Raw genomic sequence first — 22,630 nt, forward strand, 5'->3', positions numbered from 1 at the left:
GCTGGGATGATGGTCTGGGCCCTCACAAGCTGAAATGAGGAAATGTATGTTTTGCAGTGAGGAAGGAGATGTGCAGCTATGGAGCTCAGTAAAGCGCACAGCCGTGAGGAGAGGTGAGCACTTACCCAGCTGCGGCTTTGGGAGCCCTGTGAGCATCACTCCCCAGCTGGACGCCAGGTCCCCAGCTCCTGCTGCGCTCTCAGCACACCTCCCGGCTGCTGCATCCCAGCTTCCCTTCTCCCCCCGCTCTGTTTTGAATACAAGGCAGTATTTTCTGGAGGAGTGAATTATCTGATACTTATCTCTGACTCCAAGGCCTGTAGGTGCAGTACCCAGCTCCTGAAGCCCTGGACCTGCAGGAATTTATAGCAGCAGATTGACAGCAAGTTTTTTTCTGCAGGTTGTTTATATTATCGTAAGCTGCTTAGGAGGAAAGCTTTAACAGAACACTAGATAAAAAGAAAATGGGTTTTAAAACCACCAGTAACTCTTTTTTCTTAACTTGTTCTTGAACAAAAAAAGTGCTAGCCCTGGGAAAGTACCCGGAGGTACTTTCATTGGGGACTAGCACAGAATGCAACCGAGTGCAATAGGCAAAACTCCCTCTGCTCAGCTTTTGGCAACAAAAATCTGACTGAAAACCCGGGTGAAGGAGCAGGACACGGTAAGTGAATGCAGGTAACAAATGCTGGCACTTGGGAATGTGAATAAATAAAGGGCCTTCACTTCTTCTAGTTGGATCCCATATCCCGCAGTATTACATATCTTAATAGCTATTGATTTTTTCCATGTTTTGCCGACAGCTAGAGAGAAATTTCATTCAAATGAAAAACTCACAAACGTGCAGGCAGTTGCCATGGGTGAAGGAAAGACGAAGTGTTGGGAAACAGATTAAACATAACATTCCCTTTAGCATTGTGCTGGGGTCCCGGTCAGCAAAGAATGACCAGCAGCAACTCCAACGAAAATTATTTGGGTTTAAGGACATATATAGAGCATTTGTCTTTCATCTACAGTAATACTGAACTGTTGCCTTTTTGGGGACAAGCGCATTTCCACCATCACTTAATGCATCTTTAACTGCACCAGGGGCTCGCCCTGTCATGAGAAAGGCAGCAAAATGAAGAAGTAACATAAGGTCTCCCAGGTAGCACCAAATGGCAGCTTCTTGTGCTGACTTCTTTGCCATCATCCCAAGCAAAGGAGGGGCTGACAGCCCACAGAAACATTCTGTCCAGGAGGTACAGCACAAATATGGTTAGAAAAGGACCATTACTTGGGATTTATAGTGATCAAAAAAAAAAACAACAACCAACCAACCAAACAAACGAACAAACAAACAAAAAAAAAACATAAAAAAAATGAAGCCTTCACACTGGGGGGAAAAAATAAAATCAAGTGGTAACTCAATCTGCCCCATTGGATGATGCAAAAGAAGAAAGAATCCTGAGAAAAACTGTCCTAATACTATGCCTGTACAAGTTGGGATTACCAGGAAAGAGCAATTCTTTCCTTCTCACTAGTGGCTAGTGCGGACAGACCAAGCAGGATTCCTTTTAAGCATCTGTCATCAACCTGAAGGATAAAGGTTTTCTCCAGGCAGTGAGAAGACATTGCTTGGCCAGACTCAAGTTCTAGCAGGAAGTTTCCCTGCAAAACACAGAATTTAAATCAGTCATTTGGACTATTCATGTCTAAAGGAGATACTCAGAGGGAGAGAGAGAGAAACCTGGGAACAGCAGGCAGCTTCCTTGGAAGGGAACCACAAATACAAAATACAAAAGCAAAAGGGCAGCTGAGTCCTTGTGCAAAACATGGTATAAAGCCTGGCAATTCTCAGATGATAAAAATAACTCAGAGCAAATTCACAACTCATGGCAAATTGAGCAGCAGCAATTCAGAGCATACTCAATAAATGACTACATTTCTTCAGTATGGTCCCTAATAATTTAGCATATTAGTTGCTGTATAATAGCAGCCTATTTCCTTATTGACAGCATGCTTAGTTAGGGTAGATAATTAAGATTAACTAATCAAGCTCTTAGTCATTCTTCTAGGAGAAAATGACAAGAATGAGATAGCTTTTAGTGCAACCATGTTAATCCAGGTAATAAGGATGAGCTCTAAGCTGACCTGTATGGTTGTGGCAGCAGTAACTGTTTTTCGTGCTCGTGCACAAGGCAGCGGAACACGTAGTAACAGTGGTCTTTGGTACACCACTGCCCTGTGCTACAGGGGGAAGGACTGTGAAGAAGCAGAAATATGGGCAAAAATGTGGGAAGGAGCAGAAGCATAAAATGTCCTGAGATGCAGGGAGCCAGGCAGGGGCTCAGGCTGGAAAAGAAAAGCTACTGAAAACAGAAGAGAAGACAAAGCTTTCAGGCCTGTTATGCTGCCTTGCTCAGCTGGAGAGTTGGAGGTAGAGCGTTTAAAGTGCTAAAGCTTGTTTTCTAGGTAGGGAGATGAGAAAGCAAAGGAGCTGCAAGATAAAGAAAATAATCCTATGATGCTAGGGCTTGGGGCAATAGATTCAGTCCACAAATACAGAATTTAGGGCTAGGGTTGTGGTCCCAGCAGGATGTTGGCTACTGCTCCATACAAGTTTAGTTAATAGGAATAATTGAACAGAAGGGTGAAATGCAAGAAGCATTGTGTTGGCAGGTCGTACCTAAACATCTGATCTCTGTAGAAAAAGTAAGTAAACCTCAAAGAGTCATTGATCCCTATCATACTGTCATCCATTCACTTCAGCTCCATATATCAATCTAGCTGTCAGTGTTTGTGAAAGGATGAGAGTCCCACTCCTTCAAAGCCACTGCACAAAAATTGAATGGCTGCTTCTGGGCATGTGGAATGTGAATTGGCTGTGTCCTGGGATGAAAATCTGTTCAGGCCCTCTCCAGCATCCATGATGAAACAGGAGGCATCAGGTGAATCAGTACCTGTTCTCCCCAGCTTTGGGAAAAGCATGCACAGATGGCTCCCTGCTTTCTTCAGCGGTGGCCCCAAACAAGCACCTGAAAATAGACTCTGACCTTTTGATTATACACGGCAAACTTTCCTGCTCTTATAGCTGCTGCTGTTGAGTTTTCCCAAGCAATCTCTAAGCATAAAATAGGAGTGATTTTAAAAGAAAATGGGTTCATCAGGTCAGTGGTAGTGTAATTCTGGAAAGGGTATGAAAGTAGGGAAGTAATGATAATGCACAAATTGAAAGGCTGATATAGTTTGCCATGGCTGCGTTGAGGTAAGGAATTGTAAATAAAACTTCCTGTCTGACTGGAACATAATGAGTTCCCTACCATTTAACAGTGGCTACAAAATAAATTAAAAGGAAACACATTCTGCTTTTCTTCTCTAGCAGATAGTATCTATTTATTAAGGTAAAGGAATGGTGACAGAGAATACTGCTTCTGCACAACAACACTTGCATTAACTCAGAAGTCCTGGCCACTGCCCAGAGAGACGAAAGAAGGGGGAATGACAGTGGCATGGGAATAAAGTGATCTGAAATTGCTACTGACAGTAAAATAGGGAGAGCTATAGACAGTAAAGGCTTGTCTGTATTCTCACAGCCTGTCTTGTGCTGGAAGGAACAGTGATTTTAGTAAGGGAGAAGGAGAGGGAGAGGATATTTGAAGGCAATTATTGTTTCTGCAGAAGAGGTATTACTATTACTGTTAACTGCATCCGGTGCTTTTATAACTTCATAGTGCCTCAGTAAAGAAGCACTGCTCTGAAATTTTGGAGTGGACTTGCAAGTACAGGAAACACATGAAAGGACAGTGAAAAGAGAAAAGAGAACAATGTTCATAGGACAGCCAGTAAAACAGGCCATAGCCAGAGAGGTCGAGCTCAACAAGCCCAGTAAAGGACACATGACACACAGCAGCTGAGTTCCTGAATTATGCAATAATTAAACAACACATCTCATAAAATAGCACTGAAGATATCCTTTACCTACCCAGTGACTTCTTAAATGCACAACACCAAGCTTCTGCGAACAGTGATATGGCTAAAAACAAGCAAGCAAAAAAAAAAAAAAAAAAAAGAACAAAAATTGATTTTTACCTACACACAACAGGCCTCTGCATAGTTACTTCTCATTCCCTTAAACCTCACTGCAGGCAGGGACCCTATGTCAATCGACTGATCATAACAGGCTTCTATTTCTTATCTAGAGAACAAAATGGAAACTATGGTAACAGAGCCAGACCTAGTAAGGTCCATCAAAGACCGAGAAGGTAACTCAGCCTACCTCCATCTGGAGTCCTTGACCTCTCTGCTGAGACTCCCAACAAGAGGGACACTTCTTGTGACAGTACATATGGAGGTATAATTAATAACTCCGATATAGCTGCAAGCCGCTGCACAATTATTACTGATTTTCACCTGTGCTGCACTTGACCTCCTGACTTAAAGGCACACATTTCAGGATATACCTCTTAGAAGTATATATAATTTTAGCTTTTATCAGGAAAGACACTGAATAATCCAAAGCATTGCGATTTTAGTTGGTAATTTTAGCTCAGCCTGCTATGCTTACCTTAATGTGTGTGTATATGAACCACATCAGGAAATTGTGTCACTGCTGTAACTCAGAACTTCACATAAAACACATTTAAAATACAGAAAATATTTCTGAATTTATTGCTTGTATGGATAACCATTTAAAGTTTTGCAGATTTCAATTTTTTTCTGAAACAACAGATAGAAATTCAAAAAATAGGATAAGAAATTTACTTCTCCAGCACTTTTCTTTTCCCGCAGGAAGTATGGCAATTTTTATAACACACTCACAGGCAATCTACTGTGACATGACTTAAAAAGTAAAGCTCATTTTTACAGAGTATAGTTTTTTGCAACATGGTACAATTCCTGTATGTCTGACAGCACGAGGAATAGTGTACAGAATACCATGTGGATTTAAAGTGACCAAAAGAGGAGAGTCTAGTTTATAATTATATTTCCTATTGTTGCAGAACACAAATTCTTTTTTTTTTTTTTTTTTTTTGAGGGGGGGGGGAGCTGGAGAAGGGTGTCTGTGAGCCTCAAGAGAGAAAATAGGTCATATATTTCAATGAGGAAAGGATGCGTTTTGGCTTGCTTAGTTTTCCCATAGCTAGAAGAAAAAAACTACATTCTGAGCTTAAAAGCAGAAAGCTCGGCATGGTCAGAAGTAAATGAATCCCCATGCTGTATTTCTACCAAGCTGATTTTTTACCTCAGCCTTCAAATATTACAAAGAGGCTCTTATTATTACTGAAAATAAAATAAAATAAAATAAAATAAAATAAAATAAAATAAAATAAAATAAAATAAAATAAAATAAAATAAAATAAAATAAAATAAAACAAAACAAAACAAAATAAAACAAAACGAAACAAAACGAAACAAAACGAAACAAAAAATAGCACACCATGGCAGAGCACCAAAGATGGTGCAAGTCTGCTTCTATCCCTGGGCTGTCCAGCAGCTGAATTTGGCTGGAGCCTGGCTGCTGCTGGCATCACACAGGACAGGGACTGTGCCTAGGACATCACATTGGAGAAAAAACCTGCCTCCTTTACAGTTCATGCAGTGGCAGGGGGTGCAGGTCAGAGCTAAGCTGTAAGTACACTTACACATTTAAAGGCTTTTATTTTTTAAGCAATAGGAGATCCTGTCACCTTGGAGAAGGTAAGGAGTGGGAACAGGCAAAACCTTGCGTTTTTTAACCCAATAAATGGATCTAAAAACATTAAAAGCAATGGAAACCAGACGCAAGACAAAGACAGATGAAGAAACCTGACTATACTATACCTTTGCCACTATATTTGGTAACTTCTGGTTTGGCTGTGCTCCCACCCACAGTAGCCAAGGAATCTGGCCCTGCAGCCCCTCACAACGTGTTCAGTGTTCTGATTAAGGTGCACCACGTAATTCCTACTGTCCCATGATTATTTAGGAGCATTTACATTGGAAAAAGAGCAAAGGAAGTAACATTTAAAATGTTCAACTACACTTAGGTTTGTTTAGATGTTTGATAATCTAGGAAACAGTAATTAGACCAGTTACAATCGAAAGATGGCTTGAGATATCCAAAATCCAAATTGCCTACATAAAATCCTTCAAAATATACTTCTTTTTGGTATCATTATAACATATGTTGTAAATGTAACAAAGTCTGAGAGAGACAACTTTCAGCACAAAACTAGCATGATCATTTGGAAGATTTATATGTATGACAGACTCTTAAAATGAAAGAACAAATAAAAATCAAATTTGTTTTAGGGTAGAAAAGAAAATCATAAATAATGTTGTTGTTTGTTTTGTTTTGTTTTATGCACATTTGCTGATTACCCACAGCTCTGGAATTTTAAGAACTAGTGTTGGAGAAAGGAAACTAACTGCCAAATACAATCTAAATTTCAGTTTCAAACAATTCCAGCCCCTGTCCCTAGCATATCAGGCCACCAATACATGGACAGGTATCTGTATCATAGCAGCAGAGAGATCAGCCTTATGCCCGAATTTTCTCAGAAGTTTCACAGAACTAGCTTTATTCTGGAAATACCACTATCTCATTAATTCTGGATCTCAGTGGACTTCTCAAACAACATGCAAACCACACATATGGATTAATTGCAGAAAGAATAGACACTATCACTTACCTCTGAAATATAATTGAGATTGCAGAAAAGGCTTGTAAGCAGAATTAAAAGGAGCAGTAATTTCCTTCAATCAGTTTTGAGCTATTACGCACTACCAATTTTCATTAAGACTTCTTGTCTGCTCCTAGACCATACAGTGCCAGGTTAATTTTAGAATTATTGTTACAGCCTGTCTCAGATTTCAGGTCCTCAAACTTTCATAGTTTTTCTATATAAAAAAGAATTTGTGTTTTACAGTTCCCAGATATAGGTTTTAAAAAATAAATTATATATAAAAACTTAACAACAACAAAAAAAACCACATCTTTTTTCCTTTCTTGTAGCATCTGTGCACTGACACGCGCCAGTCAGTATCGCCACAGTGCTACCATTGCATCTTAGCCACCTGTAGTGTCAGTTTGTGTAATTTTGCCAATGCTTTGCCACACATGGCATGGTCAGCAGTCATGTATATAAATGTGGATAGAAACTCCCAAACACATCTGCCTGCCATGAAGTTCTAAGAGTTTTAGTGCCTTGTAGAGCACATGCACTATGCCACAACTACCTCTTTGGGTCCTGGTCTGCCACATTAACGTGTCTAAAAATAGACAGATACAGAAATATATACACACATGGTTTTCAAGCCCATGATAGCACAGTTCAATTATTCTCCATACAGATGTGTATGAGGGAGAAAGATGGTGTAGAAAATAGCATTTTGTAAAGTTCTATTGCACTTTACATACTGCTCTTTTTATTATTTTTTTCTTGTGTGTACTTTTCAGCTTTTGTACATTCTAACACGATATAATAGTACATCAATTATAATTGAGTGGTAAAAAAATATTAATTTTCCCTTTGCTAGATGCACAGTGTGCATGAGTCAAAGATTTGCAGGCTGTGGAGAGATAATTTAAAAACATAATGGCTCTTACTGTTTGCTTGTGTTACTAAGTTTGTTTTCTTTTTAATTTTTGTCATATAATTTTACTGTGTGTTTTTCTACTCTGGAAGCATTTAAAAAGACAATACAATCCACCACCTTGTCCTATAAAAGGTCATTAGTTCCACAAATTGTCACTTAAGTTGAACTTTAAATTCTACAGCTTCTCTGTTTCAGCCTGTAAAAAATGAGACTGGCAGAGGAAACTACGAACTATTCCCTGGTCAAGAGCCAAACAAGGTGTGAGGGCCACCTCAAGGGGTTCGATAGTGTACCTGGCTGGAAGGATGCTCAGCCACACAGGGTCAGGGAGAAGCATCCATAACAGCCATGCTGTGGCTGCACCCTCCACATCTAACCTTTGGAATGCTCCAGCCCTTCATCAAAGGCTATTTAAAATGCGATGTGTCCCGCATCATCTCTGTTTTTCAAAACATTAATGTAAGATCTAAAGTGTAAAAGGATAGACTAAACCCAAACAAATAGTGAAGGGATCTTACACTGTGCCCCGCTGCCTTGGTAAGTTGTTTAAAGCTGTTAATGATACTTGGATTTTAGGAAAGAGAATGGTACTCACATACCCAGTTTTCAGCTGTTATGATCTTCTGTGAGAAGGCTCTTGTCTACTTTTCTGAAGTCACAGCTACAGGCACAAAGCTGAAATGCAGAGAAGCCAGACCACCACTGTATTACTAAAACCAAAACCAACCCACCTCACAACCTCACCAACAGATTCTTAAATGACAGATCTGGGCGATGAACCATCCTTTTCTCTTTCTCTTCACCCAATGTCGCTTCGGTCAGGTGCATGCTGGGCAGTGGGAAGGAGAAGCATTATGGGGATGCTGCTCGCAGGGCAGCATCACCGGGGCCTCTCACACACGTCTGGTGCCACAGTGTTATTCTGCATCTATGCAGCTCTGCCTCATTCAGACCGATGTTTATTCACAATTTGCTACTGCTGTTTTCCACATTTGGAGTCTCTTTGCAGAACAAGGCCATTTTTTTGTGGCTGGATTCTCTGTTCTGCTTGAAGATTTGTTTCACATCATGTCGCTTGTGTCCAAGCCATTGTAAAAAATGTTTGGTGGAAAATTAACACATAAGCCATAAATAGAACAATTTAGTCCCTGTTTTTATCAGTGCAGACCAACACAGTTCTTAATTGCAAAACTGACCTGGTACTAAAGAAAAGGCCAGCTGTGCCTAATCATCCAGTGGATGGGCCAGAATACACTGAATAAAGGAAATGGAAAGTAATGCCAAAATGTTTTAAGATGTAAAATGACACAACGTTCAATGAACACTTGCCAACATCATCTCTAATTACTGCAGTGATTAAGTAGTAAAGAATTTGGTCCCAAGGGGATTGCAGTTCTGAAGGAAATACGGTGCCATGTGTTACAGATTTTTTTTTTTGCAAATCATTATGGAAATTCTGCTTTCTGTGGTTCTCCTAACAAACTCTTTCTTTGCAAAAACCATGCTTCATTTGTGAAGTGCAAAGGGAGTGTAGCTTGCCTGCTTCTGAAGATTTACGTCTTTATTGCCTTATATTCAACTTGCCTTTTTAAAAAATCCTTTTATGTCTCTAAAGAAAGAAGCACAGAAAGCATTATATATTTGCATACTGTAAGGGTTCCTCTCATCCTCACAGAAGAACAAACAGAGAATAGGGGAGGGCTAGATAAAAGCATCAAGACCTTAACACAGCATGGCAATGGCCTAACAAACAGCCAGAGAAACTGCAATTAATGCAAGACCAGTTTAAACTCAGAGTCCTAGGGGACACCTTAGAATGCTCTTAACCAAGAGATCAAAAATTTTCCAGCTTAAAAAATATGAAGCACAACAACAACAGCACAAAACAAAACAAAACAAAAAACACCCAGAGGTTTAGTAACAAAAGTATTTGAATTGATTTTAATTTATGGGTTGCGTTTCAACTTTCTATAGCTCTGGATCAAAATTTCTATTGTACAAGCAAAATATATATTTCACCGTAGTATGCTCATGTTTATTGTGTTTTATTCTCTCAGCAGGCATCTCTTTTCATTCTGCAAAAGAAGAGCAAAAATCCTCGTCCTCTTGCAGAGCTAGGAGACAAAGAACAGCAAGGGAATAGCCATGGTCTTCCTTCTCTGTTTTGTCTTGATTTTTTCGCATCAGATCCATGCCTCTGTCCTCCTTCTACCTCTTGCTACACAGATCTTCCAAACACACTATTGCATGTTCCACAAAGAAATATTTAGCTCTCACAAAGCACTTTTATCAGCACATCAAAGAGACACAATTATCCCCATTTCACTGGTGCGAAAACCAAGACTCAAACATCATCTGTACGGAATATGCACAGCAGGAAAATAGTACGGTAAGTTCCCAGAATATGAATGCCATATGTATACATTAGAAATGAAGTAGTAAAGAATACAATATTTCTGTCTGCCAGGCAGGATTACAGAGCACAGAGAGGTCAAGGGAAAGAAGGAAGTAAAGGCATCAGCCCCTAACACTCCTGTTTATAGGCTCTCTCTTGTCCTAAGAAAGATACAGAAATGCTGCTGCAGAATCAACCATAAACAATTTAAAACAAGACCAATTGATTTCACATGTAGCTTTTAGAGAAAAACACTACATGTGATTAAATGTGAGGGAGAAATGTCAACATAGCCAGATACTGTCTGTCAGCTGTACACCAAAACCTCAGCCATGCCATGTTGCCAGGTATGTGGTAACATGCAATAGCAAAACAAAAAACAAAATTCCATTGTTTTTAGCCTGACTATGGCAGCAAATTAAAACACTTCCTCTTGCTTCTTAGAAGATATGACGTTTAGCTGGAAAGGCAACAGATGCTCTAAATTTCAGTGTTTTAAAATGAGACATTGAGACACTTCCTCCTTAGCCAAGTTGCTACAAGTATGGGAGAAGATGCTCTTTTTTCCTCAAAATTGAATAAGATGTTAAACTTAGTTTTCTAAGCTCACTTCATGAATCATTCATGATCCTGTACAAATCCTCATGAACTCACAAGCTTCCTGGTCGAGAGCACTGAACCAGCAAGAATATTTAGGGAGATTTAATGGGACTGACAAAACAGGTAAAAATGTGACTAAAAGGATCATAAACAGTAAGTGAATTCATTGGACCAGACAGAACACTTATCAATTGATTCAGTCCCACTTGCACTATCAGCAATGTTGATAATAAAAGTATTGCAGATTTTGCAAAGAACTTCAGATTCTCAAATTCTTTCTATATTTTAATGTGTCTGTAGTTGTTATTTCTGTAAAGGGAATCGTGCCATCCTGGTGCACTCGTGACTCACTGAAAATCTGTTTTGAGACTTATCAGTATGATGTTGTAAGTCATGCCGAGAGAAACACTAATTTAGGATAAAATAGATCCAATTGTGTTTATGGTGACCAACAAACATTTAATAAGTTTTGTCTCAAAAAAAAAAAAAAAAATAATCTGAGAAGATAACCAGATTTAGAAGAAAATGTGTTAGCTGATCACCTATGTTGAACTAACACCAAATATTTGGAAGGCACTGAAAGCAAAAGTTTCTGTGCCATTTTTACCGTTCCCTTTCACGTTCTAACTCAATTAGAAGGTGTGTGCATTTCTGTGGCATCTGCTCCTCATTATCCTGCTGAGGGAGGCAACAGAGGGCAGAAAGAAGGAGTAGGGGAGGCCACGCTGAGGAAAAATGAAGATGACAACCTTAGAGGTTGTAAAGGAAACAAAGATGATGTTCCCTGCTTTGAAAATTGCCAAGCGAGGGCTAGCTTATGATGACCATACCTCTAAGAGCCTGGCCAATGCCACAAGAGCAGTGAGCCAGGAGCACTAAGCGCTCCATGGCAAGCAGCTCTGCATGCCCAAGGTGAGACTGCCTTAACCTCCTTGCACCAAATCCTTCAGCACAGCCTCCATAACTCCAAAATAATAGGTCTAGCTCTTTTTACTTTGAATGTCTACTGTAATTGCATATAAACTTCTGAGCGAATATAAGAGTGATTTTAAAAAGAATGTGCAGGGTCATCTTCACAGGCTCCCAACTCCTCAGGGCTGGATTCCTGTATACTCAAACACTTGCACATAAGTCTAAGGTTTTAGCCACACCTCCAAACTACACCACTGCTTTCTGTTAGCACTATAGCAAGCTCCTAGAGGCATCATTCAGCTGGGCATTTGCTGCAGTTCCCTAGCAGAAACAGGACACGAGCAGGAGCGGGAACATTCTCAACATCAAACTGTACTCTCTGTCCCCCACCTTGAAGGAGAATGGAAAAGCCATTCTCTTGTCCTTCTCGAATCCCATAGTACCTCCATAACACTGTCAAAATACAGGTACTATTGTAATCAGACCTCATCTATGTCATTTTCATACAAACTGAGTGCTCCCAAAACGCAATGAGAAATTAATCTCTTCTACAGCTTGCCACTTCATATTTTTGTCTGAGGCTTAGGTATAGTGGACAGAAATGAATTAAAATATTGATAGATTAAGAATCACAGAACCATTTAGGTAGGCTTAAGTGTTTTAATTTTTAAGAAGGCAGCAATGTCTAAAAATATCTTGAAATCAGTCGTTTATGTTAAATAATAACTGTTTGTGATTTCTATTAAAAGAGGGCTAGCTTTCTTTTTAACGAACTGTATTAAAAGATAATCAGGAGTTTTTTGTTTGTTTGTTTTTCATATTTTAGGCTTATGCACTTGTAAAAATCAAAAATCACATGGTTCCTAAACTGCCCTAAATTGCATTTATACAAAAATGTAAGTAAACTTTCACCTTTTTGAAAGAGTAAAATCTATGTATTGCTTTGAAAAGGGCACTAAATGGCTCCTGCATTTAGGACAGGATGGCAAACCCTTTTTACTGCAATGTCTGAGATTATGCTGCTGGCCTTTGCTGTGATGTCAAGCATCGGCCTTTGTGGCATTGCAATTTCCCTTCTAGAAAAAAGTTGATATTTGTGGAGCAGATTGCACTGAATGAAATTTGCAGTCTCTGATGCCTGCTAGTGGGACATTTGTTACATGCTCTGCTCTGAATGTAGTAATACATATTTCAACATGGCACTGCTTCTGCAAAAGATTAAAAACCTCTTAGTCCTGTGAGACTTGTGTCAGCATCTGATTTCATGTGCAAGGTAATCTTTAAATATTAATATGGAGCAAGGTCATGCTCTCTTTAACCCCCAAAATGGAGTTAGTAAATCATGCTCTGGCAGTAAAAATATACAGGGCACATCAGTATTTGTTTAGGGCAAAATCTAAATTTAAATTAAACTAAATTGGCTACTGATATTTTTATAATCACATATATGTAATATATTATCTGCGGGCAGGGGAGCAGCATGGATACCCTATGAAGCTGCAGCTGAAAAACATTTATTAGAGGGATATTAATAAAATCTCCCCCATTGACAGCAGAGAAAGTGGCATCTGAAATACCAGAGAGATAAATCTAAAGTGGGAATTCAGAAGCTCTTGGGGCAAATCCACTGCTGTCAGATCTCTGTTGACTGCAGCAGAACAAGTCACTTTACACCAGATGAGCAAGAGCCTTTTGGGCTCTCATCTAAGCTGAGCCACTGATTTATGGCATGACACTAGTAGTCTTTTTGACCTCTTTATATGGCATTCATCCTACCAAGCAACAGGGGAGGGGGAAGTGCTGGACCTTGCTGAAAACTAGGTGATAGACCCATGTAGACTTTCCCTAGGCAAAATAAAACATTTCATAGTTAAATTTCTTGAGAGGGGCTGATGGGTTAGCCTCGTAATTCTATATACACTGCCATTACACGTTATCTGGAGCTCAGCTCCCAGTGCAGCTGAGGTTCATGCCACACATAACTAACCACATTTGTTTTGCTGCCAGGGGATCTCCCTTGCTGTGGAGATGGGGAATGGCTTTATCCTACAAAAGAGAGCCAGTTGAACTCTGTGAGGAGTCAGTATTGTGAGACCATGACCTTTCATACAAAATACTTAGAGGGCAACTGAGCAGTAGCAGAGTCTGGGGAGTGAGAGAGTCTTCATCAGAGCATTGGGAAATAAAGGGAGACAAATCATTTAAATTTAAAAACACAGAAAGTGTGCTTGCTAAATAGGCAGTGAATGTGTGATCCTCGTTTAGAGCAAGGAACAGCTTATTTTAGCTTTAGCATGTAATGATTTGAACTACTGAATGGCCGAGATTTTTCTTTACAGAAGCATCTGAGACAAAAGGTCCTCGTAAATAATCAGCTAAAGTAGCTCTACTTTGCTCTTTGCTCTGCTTCCTAAAGTTGCCAACTATTTAAAGTTATGCATATAAATTTTGCAATGTGGACTGCTGAGTCCACTGGGAGATGTGCTAAGGCTTTTAAACCCATTTCCCTTGGCCCTTTTACTTTGGTCTGAGTCCAGAAGTGTTTTATGAGCCTCATCTGTGAAGATAATGGGTGTCTCTGGATCAGGTCAAGCAGGCTCCATTACACCAGACACAAGTCAGTCACTGGGAAGTATTCTGTACAGACTTGGAGTCTCCAAGAAGCAACATCTACAGTTAGGCCTCTAACTCTACACAGTGATTAAAATGCTTAAATCAGTCAATGTCACCATTTGGGCCAGGTTGCTCAGCCCAAAGAAGCCATAACATGAGCTTCAGCAGGAAAGATCCTCCCAGAGCTCACAGAGCATTAAACCAGCTGGTGGCAGTGGTTTCCAGCCTGCAATTCTTGGGTGCTCAGAGATCTGTGGGTTCATTCTAAAGGCTCTGCAGTGATAACATGGAAAATTTTATTTTTAGGCTTAAGTTTGTTATACAGGTGCCCACACCTCCACTGGAAGCTTTCTTAGAAATCCACAGGTAAAGTCTGAATTAAGACCTTGCTCTCACATATAACAATTTGATACTAATACTTTGCAGTTCCTTATTCACAGATGGATTTTTCAGTAGGTTCAGAAACTGCTTTCAAAGCACGTTTCCAATTCTCACTAAGCAGCTCTCACCTGCTAAAAACTCACTGGATTTATTTTGTAATGTTTAAAAATGCATGGAAACTCAATCCTGCCTTTGCATTGCCTCATAGAAATCAAGCTCTGAGCAACAAATGGCCTTCCTCTGAGGAGGATGCAGGAACAAAGAAACAGGGCAGTGGGCAAGAAGGACATCGAGAGAAAAAAAAAAAAAAAAAAAAAAAAAAAAAAAAGCAAAATTAAATATTGAGGAAAGAGAAAGGAGGATGGAGACTACATTACAGTCCCTCAGCAGGATGGAGAAGTCAAAGATGGGGGAAGCCTGTCAAAGCCTTGCTTTCCAACAAGGGCAGCAGTTTTGGGTGCTCATTTTAGCCATACGAAGCAATAGCTGTGCAGCTGGCAGAGCGAGAAGGTGTCAGTGGTAAAAGGAGTGGCCTTGGCTCAGGACTGCTGCCACACAGGCATGCTTCCAGCAGAGAATGGGCTCAGAACGGTCAGGAAGTGGCTGGGGAAGAAGAAGATGCAGACAGCCACCCAGGCTGGCGCTGGAGCACCTGAAGAAGCCTTCAGAAGCCAAACCTCCTTCAGGAGAAGGGCTGTGACTTGTCAGGAGCAGAATCAATGACAAAACAACAGAAATTAGCACGATTTTAAATATTCCTCTAAAATACACTATAAATCTCTTTGCCCTTGGAAGAGCCAGAACAAATGACGAGCACAAAACTGCAAGCAAAATGCAGAAGTCTCCATCTAACTGTGCAGGCAGATGGAGTTATTTAGTCAATCCTCTACTGTCTTCTCTGGGCTACAAGGAAAAGAAGAAGGAAAAAAAAGCTGCCCAAAGTTTCAGTCAATATTTACCTCTTGGGTTAATAAATTGTGATTCTGACCTCAACAAAAGTCAATATCTTCTGATTATTATACGCAGGCACCTTTTTATTTGTCCTCAGTCATTGTATAATGAGTCACCCGTTTCCACTGGCAACTTCACTTTAATTTTGAATGTCTGAATTGAACAATCATTTATACTCCAAAAGCAAAAGACAAATATAAACCAGAGCTGCAAAATGTGGACTGAGGTTGCTATTTCTAGTGAATAAGTGAGCTTGGGCAGGGGGCAGAAGGGATCAAGGATTAAACACAAAAAATAGACAATTAAAATCCTTTTTTAAATACCTCTGAGTGACAAGGAGCAGAGAGAGGAAAGCCCTGAATTTTGCTATTAAATACAATAAGGCTGCAAGTGTGGAAGAGAAGAAAAGACAACAACCTGGCCTGACTGGTGAACTTGTTTTAATGGAACATCATTAATTTTTCCCCCAGAAAACAAAAATAAGAGCAATGCCAGAAACCATACATCAAGGGCAACAAGTATGGATGGGAACACCTGCAGGTCACAGAGGCAGACCTGAGCAAAGGCCACCACAACTCAGTCCTTCGTTAAAGGTGGCCTGGGCCAGCACTGGAGGGAGAAAGCTCAGGGTATTAGCCTTATAATTATGCAATGTTTTATGTAATACCACAGGTGTGCACTCTGCTTTCGTGGAAGAAATCAAAAAGCACAGCCTCCCCCTGCAAGATCAAGAATCAGCTAGAATCACATTTTGGCTCTTCAATGTCTCATTTTTCTAACATCCCCCACTGACTATAATAAAAACGTCCTTTGGGCTTACAAACCTTGTGATGCTGGAAAGATTTTTCACCCACGCAACCCACTATTCTCATCTCTTTTTTAAAAAGTAAGTTACTTTACCAGTTTAAGTTTGTCTGACAACATTATTTTACTATTAATCACACTCTGGCAAACAGTGGTGAGAGCAGCACACCTCTAGATTAAGGAAAGCTCTTTTTGAACAGTGAAAGTTCAGAAAGAGCAAATTATGATCAAAACAATCACGATCTGGCTGACTTTGTGAACACCTAATTAATAAATCCCATACAGACCCATCTTTGCACATTTGCTCTAAAAGCCAGGCTCTGGATCTGCGCTGCACTACTCCGATACCATGCTACCTTGTGCTGTAAACAAAAAACAGCTCATTATGCCCAAAGCAGGTCATGTTGTACTCCTGGGAAAAGCCACAGAAATGTTATTTTCATATTAGAAAAGAACCTTGGGACATTCGACCTACTGTTTAGCCATTCAACAGATATTTTTATTATTATCTGTTAATATCGTGCTTATTTTCTATAATATTTTAAAAGGTATATCTCATTCAGAAGAAGTGGAGTTACTCTGCTTTAGTTTTGGAGGATGTATGCCATCATAAATAGATTTTCCCATTTACTTCACAAAGCTGATTTACAGTTCACTTGCTATAAACATGTTTTACATGGAGACCAGCAGACATAACAAAGTCATTTAGACTGTTTATAGACCAAAAAGCATCTGATTTTCTGATACAAAAATACAAAATTTATGAAAATAAAAATCTGCTTCTCCCCAAGAAGTTACAACCCAGAATGTGACAATGCGAAAGCTTGATGTATTAAAGGTTCATTTGATATCATCAGACCTGTTCCTACTGAATTCAAATGTTTTCCACCATTAACATAGTTGAGATCCTTTATTTCCATCTAATGATCTGTATCAGTAACTGCCACCATTATCATATCGGTACCAACAGGCAGACGTTAACTTGTGCATATTCATACAGGAAGGGTGGAAACTGTCTTATGAACAGAAATGGATGACGTTTCAGTAGGTTTGAATACATTGGTGGACCCTTTGTGGCTACGTAGGATTTTAATCAACAGCCTTTGTAATGGAGTGAAAATGGAAACCGATTTGAACTTCTTATAGTCAATAGACAGAAACAACTGCAAGAAGGTGTCAAAACATTATGAGATGCTGCTCTTCCTTAAAACCCAATACGCCCCCAGGAAAATGCTTACTTTGGAAAAGAAATTCTCAGCAGGGAGCAGAACAGAACTTGGGCTGAGGCTCTGGACGAGGTCATTGTCCCTCTCTGGCCTGTGCAGAAGGCAGCTCTGCTCTTGGCACAAACTGTGCCACTCTGCTCCAGGAGCCATCCCTAGGGCTGCTTCTGCACTGCTCCCACTACCAAGGGCTGTGAGGAATGCAGGCTCTGGTTTCTTCTGAAATTTCACAGCAAGCCAGTGTAAAGAGCAGAGAATATTCTTGATGTGTTTATTGTAGCCTGGGCTGCTAAAGAGATTCAGCAAAGTGCCCTAATTTAGCTGAAGCTCATGAATCCTACAGAAATATAAGAGGGTCTTGTAAAAGAAGGCAGGAGGCAGATGGTTTCCACAGTGCAAAACTAGAGATGGCTTTTGTTAGAGACTTTTGGAGGTGCTGAAGGACTGTTTCTACCAGCAGCCAAGATCTTAACAGATATAAATGTTACAAACTAGTAATTCAACACTTATTTCTTCAGTCACCCTGAGTATGTTTTATACATGATTTTAATTAATAGGTTTAATACTTTGAGCTGGATGGATTTCTGTTTTCTTCTGTGCTCTGCCTCTTTATTTTTCCAAGCAATAACCCAACATATAATGCACTCAACAGACCATAATTGAATGGACTAAAAAATAAGAATCATAAAAATACTTGTTTACACTATAAAGCTTGGATTAATATTCACAAGTGTTTGAAAGCACTGAAAGAATATTTGCAGTCTCCTCCTTTCTAGTCAAGTAAATCGTTGCTTTATGTAGAAAATAATATTCAATAAAGAATATATTCTAAATTTTGAATTATATAAAAATCACAACACATCCTTTTTTGCTCCTCTAAAATTCAATAAATAGTTCAATAGATCTTCTTTATTCCTTTCACCCTTCCAGGGAAAAAAGTGATTCTTAGGCAAAGAGCTTGCAGGCCAAATTTCAATCTGAAAATAATCTTTATGGCTGAGTTATAAAACAATGAGAATAAGGGTTTATGATGTGAAAGTTGATGCAGACTTTACTGTTTTGACATGATTGGCGAAGCTGTATTAAAAATAAATAAATGTAAAACAAAGTAAACAAACAAAAACAAACAAACCAGCAGTGCACAAAACAGGCATTCTAGAACCTTTGACTAAATAATAAAAGCTGTACACTATCATGGCCATATAAATCCAAAGTCTTAAACCACTCCACCCTTATTATCTCTACCAAAAGAAAAATGTTTATAATAATACATATATTGACTTTTGCTTTTTGGTCAATAAGAAGATTTACTGCCCCACTCTTCAGTCAATTGTAACCTCTTTGGGTCAACAAATCTCGATACTGATCTCAATAGAAGTCAATACCTGCTTATTACTTACCTCCACATTTAGACACCTATCACAAATTCTTATGGGCATTCCCTCGACAAGAAGAAATGCATATTTTCTCTTTAGTTTCTATACAAAACAGGCTTATGTACTTTTCATGAAGACAGTCTATTAAAAGCTATGAGATGATGCTGTATTTTCAGAAAACAATATTATACATGAATTTCTCTAACTAGTGACTGAAGTTGCTTAGCTTCTCTGTGTTGTTTCCTTAAAAAGTCACACTGACCTTCTTGTAACTCCTATTTTCCTCCCACATAAAATGCAGTTGAGCAATCTGACATTTTGTCCTCACTAACCAAGACAGGCAAATAACAGTAAATATTAAAAAGCTAGTTGCAAGTAATTATACACAAACAAGCATGCCAGTTCAACAGAGAAATGTAACAATTGCTTTCTTGGTTGCATTTGTGTAAGGCTAGCATAGAAAAAAATGAACCTTAAACCCCCCCCATCACATCTCAGTTTGTGTATGAATCAAGTCTGTTCTTCCAGAGAGAGTCAGACTCCAGATACACTATTCAGCACCCGAAGCATCAAAATGCTTGCTATAAGACACTCAAAAGAGGATTTCGTGTCCTATACACAAACAGATTAAATGGACATTTAATTACCATGCAATCCAAAGACTTACATTAAAACTTTAACATAGAGCCAGATAATAAGGAATGTATTTTAAAATACTGTCTCATTGGATTTTATTTTGAAAACTGGATTACTTAATTTTTTGCATGTGTTCAGAGTGAAAATTGAGAAAAGACTGGTACGGAAGTCTGGAACACACAGCAAGGAAATGTCAACAGTGGCAGAAGCTATACTTAAAAGTGCCTTTACAAATGTCTCAGAGGGCAGCCATAAGAAACATCACTGCACTGGTCTCCTGGTCCTTTACAGTTGCACATGCAGTATAACATTAGTTGTGTCAAACATAGCAGACAACAGATGGAGCAATGATCCATCTTGAATATTATTATTTTGTTACCTTCTCTTAAAATTTTCTATTCTGAACATCAAAGATAGCAGTGTTCATATTCCCAGTATTAAAAAGAGTGAGAGAGAGAAACCAGGAAAAGACTATATCTGAGACTGAAACATAAAATCTATTTTTAACTTTTAGCCTAATCATAGTAACTCATATAACACTGTTTAAGGCCTGCTTAATGTTAGACATTCTCATCACTGTCCCATAACATCTGCATTATCTGAGGTAAAATGAGAATAACACAATCTGCTATGATTTTGCTTTCTTGTATTTGTCAGTTAAACCCCAGTCTGAAAAAATACATAAAGTGAAATTTTAAGTGCAGTGTAAGCACAGAAGGCCCCATTCTGCACTCATTTATCCCTGTTTTATATATACATGGAGGACAAAAGAGGTGTAATGCATGAAAAGCATGGCTGCACTTACCTAAGAACTGTATTTGACTAACGAGTTAGGGCAATTCAGAAATTAAATGGTTTTCCAGGCTAAAAAAAAAACAAACACACACACAGTATTATTTATAGGATGTGATAGTAGGCCTAAAACAACAACTACAATAAAATACATTTCTAGCTTTTTTAAAATAAAGCTATATTGATTTTCAGAATGTAAGGCATTAGTCTATTTAGATAGACACAACTGCCACGTAAAAGATCTAGGTCGAGAAACACCAATAAAACTCCCATTCATCTATTTAGTCAAATAGCCCAGTGAAAGGTCAAGCAAGGTTAGAGTGCTCTGTCCAGCGCTTGATATTCCTGCAGGATGACAAGACATTCTTCATGACCAGCTTTAATGATGTCCCTGACCATCAGGTGAAGGCCACGTGCTCCGTGGGCATGGGCAACGTAGCAGGGAAGCACTGAGAGCCTCCCACCAACCATCATGGACTGTCCCCAGCTGAGCCCGATCTGATAGCCTTGTCTGGAGGGCAACACCCTCAAGAGCAGGAGAACTGGATCCACAGAGGCTTCTAATCCAAAGCGCATGTGGGTACCTAACTAGAAGACAAGGTAAGCCTTATGCAAACTTCCTCTGCTGCAGATCTCCATGACAAGTGTAGCATCGAAGAGCAGCATGGTGGGATGCAGCCAGGACCATATAAACAAGAATGTAGTCAACCCATATATTACGAAGATCAATCTAATAGGCAGATAATGTTAAAATTGGACTACAGTAGCTCCCGTAAGAAAGAAGAATCTAGGATTTGGTTCCTATTCTAGAAAATAGCGAGGATTACATGTATTGAACCTCACTGTGAAGAATTTCCTTCTAACGAACTGGTATCAGCTAAACCATCTCCAAATTAAAATATTAGCGCGTTCTTAAGTGATAGTGATTAAAGCAAGTGGACTTCAGAACACGGTGTTATGAAGGATGACAGTAATCACCATGGATGAAGTACCAACAGAAACACAGCAGAGAGTCAACAAAGATCAAGTGCCAGAGCGAGGGAAGGTAAAGGAAAGAGGAAGAAACTAGAGAACATTTCTTGAGGGCAAAAATAAGGTTAAAGAATGATCATTAATGTGCTACTGACACTCCACAGTTATATAATGAGAACTGTGCAAATGAATATATAATAAAGAATAATAATAATAGTTGGGTAGCATCAGCTGGATGGGAAAAGGCAGAGGACAATAGGAGGATCGGTCTAATAACAGACATTCTGCCCTGACTGTGGCAAAGGCCTTGGAAGATGCTCACAGGAAAGAAATCTCCATGGAGATTCATGAAAGCCGTTCCTTATTATTATTTTGCAGAGAAATTTCTACCCCTGAACAAGCCCTGAGGCCCGTTCTGATTTCCTGAAAGGCCCTAGAATATGAAACCTAACTTTGAATTGTGAAGAGCTTAAGCGTAAGTGGTGTTTTACCACCCTCTGAAGGAGGTGGGCTATCTCCAGGTCTATCTGCTGAGAGGCTTTGCAGCTCTGCTACCTCGCCCAGCAATCTCCCGTGCATTTTAAAATACCACTTACACTTAAAACTACCATGCTTCAGGTTTTGGTTTCAAAATATCTTCACTTCATATTATTGACCAAGCACAGGATTATGGATCAGCGTCTTTACAGAGCAGAGAGGGACACGGTGATGAGGGGAGGGAAAAATACTGAAATGTTTGGTTTTACTCCATGCTAATGCATGCACCACTTATTTTCTGAAACAGAGTTCAGATAGGACAGACATCTTTGTCACTATTTGCAAAACCTGAGCTCCCTCATTTACTAATTTCTATAGCTGCAGAATTAATAGGACTGATTACAGCTAGCATTTGACTTGATTGCATTTTAATTGAAAATCTTCAGATGTATTAAAGATTTTCTACGATCAGCCTTTCACATGACAGGAGATGATGAGGCTGATGAAGCTACCAATGCAGCCAAATTTTAAGTGGAGTTTTGACTGTGAGGGTTATTGCTATAGGAACCTCTTGAGTTCCAGCACATATTTCAGGAGCAGAAAGCAAAAAGTACTATTGTGTTATGTATTCCATTCAAGTTTCCCACTTGGAAATAGTTATGATTGTCATCCTTGGCCAAGTTTAAATTGACATTTTTATCACAACATTCCTGGCATGGTACTGCAAATTACTTGCTTGTGAGTAGTTATCAACTGGCAAATATTTAAAAAGAGGTTGGCTGATTAAAATTATATGACAAGACCTATAGAGAAACAACAAAATAACTAAAGGCTGCAAATATTTTTTTAAAGATATATATTTTCTAAGAAAGAAAACCTATACATGCAGATGAGTCATAAATCCCATATCTTCATTTAATATTTGATCATCAAAAAGC

The sequence above is a fragment of the Aythya fuligula genome, chromosome 8, assembly GCF_009819795.1.
Source record: "Aythya fuligula isolate bAytFul2 chromosome 8, bAytFul2.pri, whole genome shotgun sequence".
NCBI classification, from domain to species: domain Eukaryota; kingdom Metazoa; phylum Chordata; class Aves; order Anseriformes; family Anatidae; genus Aythya; species Aythya fuligula.